The sequence below is a fragment of the Hakea prostrata genome, chromosome 3 (assembly GCF_041222555.1).
Source record: "Hakea prostrata isolate BN-2017 chromosome 3, UWA_Hpros_2, whole genome shotgun sequence".
Lineage (NCBI taxonomy): Eukaryota > Viridiplantae > Streptophyta > Magnoliopsida > Proteales > Proteaceae > Hakea > Hakea prostrata.
The window spans coordinates 57,981,844-57,983,707 of NC_142602.1; the positions used below are offsets into that span (position 1 = coordinate 57,981,844).

Consider the following 1,864-nt stretch of genomic DNA (forward strand, 5'->3'; position numbering starts at 1 on the left):
AACTTGAACAAGAAGAAGCCCTAGTTTGGGTACTCGTTCTAGCGTTTGGAGCTTTCATGGAGAAATTCGTACTAACTCCTCCAACTGCTTCTACTGAATCCAAGGCCTTACTTTTCAAAGACATGTCTAACTCTTATCTCTCTTCGTTTACTTCTTTTGACTTCTTTCATTTTTCTTTAACTTGTCTATTTATTTGCAATTTCTGAACTGGTCTTGAAATTTTGGGTTTATGTGAACAGATTTAATGTTGAAGGGTATGTGACTGGATTTGGTCATCCGGATTGGGCCAAGACCCACTCGGCTTCTGTATCAACTGCTCCCGTTGTTACAGCTCTCCTAAATGCTGGTGCCACATCTGTTGGTAAAACCGTCTTAGATGAATTGGCCTACAGGTATGTTCCATTTATTTATTTTTTATTTGAACAATTTCTGGGATGAAGAGTTGTTCATGTTTTATGTTTAATATTTTGTTGCCTTTTAGTTTTTGATTGCAGTCTCAATGGGGAAAACATACACTAGGGAACACCTGTTAATCCTTCTTTCCCAGATCAGATTCCTGGAGGATCTTCAAGTGGGTCTGCTGCAGCGGTGGCAGGGAACCTTGTAGATTTCTCCTTAGGTCCGAAACATTTACTCCCTTGAGATATTATCATCTTGCTTTTTCTTTCCCCCTGATGGAGGTTCTCATACAAACCCTTCTTGTACTATTGGCGTTTTCCTTCCAGGCACTGACACTGGAGGAAGTGTAAGAGCCCCTGCAGCATCCTGTGGAATTTTAAGGGATTCGGCCTTCGCATGGTGTTGTTCCCATTAGTGGTGTTGTTCCTAATTCACAAAGTTTTGATACAATTGGTGAGTTGCTAATACGGATTTTCAATCTTTTTTTCCTGTTATGTATACTTTTTTTTGTGATATATTTTTCAGAAACGCTTTCATGGTCTATGTTGAAGCATGTTTACTTAAATCCTGTTAATAAAATTATTATAACTATAAAGTCAGATAATCGATGGGTGCAAGAAGCTCACATTCATATGGTATTCTCTTGTCATTGCCAATGTCCTGTTGTGCTAACCAAAGCAGTCTATGAATTCTGAAACCTTTGTAGTTGTCACAGAATGTAGGCAATTCAAGGCTTTTTAGAGTTTTTTTATATTTTATTTTTACTTTTATTTTTTCCTCCCTCCTATTTTTTATTTTTGGGGGGGGGGGGGGGGGTTGGGGGGGTTGAAACCAAGGGGACAAGGCATCATCTAGGCATCACCAAAGTGCCTGGACACCCAGGTGATGTGTTGCAGCTGTCAAACATCAACGGCAGCAAGCTGGATACTTCTAATTTGATCACATAATTTGATAGAAGTTTGTAGAACCATCTATATTTTCCTTTTACTTGAAAGATTTTTTTTCTTCTCAGTATACTAACTCTGAATTTTGTACTTCTCTGGTATTTGCAGTTGATTGATTGTCAGATGGATACTAGTTCCTCAGTTAGATATCAAGTTAGAAAGATTTTTCAGTTAATGAAGTTGCCAGATCTGGAGATGTTTGCATCATTAATTCATGGCCTATTATCCAATTTGGAAAAATACCCACAGGTGTGATGATCTGTTGCTTATTCTGTGCCATTTCTTCTTGTACCTTGCTACCATCTTGGCTAATGGTTTCACTCTTGGTTCTTTTGCTTGTCTCATTTTCTTTTCATGTCTTCATTGTGGCCATTGCAAAATTTGGTACAGAAAGTCACACCATTAGATACTCTCCTCTATGATTTTGTGTTTTCATTGAAAAGTAAGGGAAAAAATTTGGCATATATTTAATATATAACCATATTTTCAAATTTGGTAGTTTTGAATTGAATTGTAGATCA

The 1,864-nt window shown here is 37.4% G+C and overlaps 1 long non-coding RNA gene across 1 annotated transcript; it reads left to right on the forward strand.

Moving 5' to 3' along the window:
- Positions 1–354: 354 nt before the first annotated feature.
- LOC149022602 (uncharacterized) lies at positions 355–752 on the forward strand. Its single transcript, XR_016172072.1, has 3 exons — positions 355–392; positions 482–619; positions 726–752. It is a non-coding gene; the product is annotated as an uncharacterized LOC149022602 (long non-coding RNA).
- Positions 753–1,864: the final 1,112 nt, after the last annotated feature.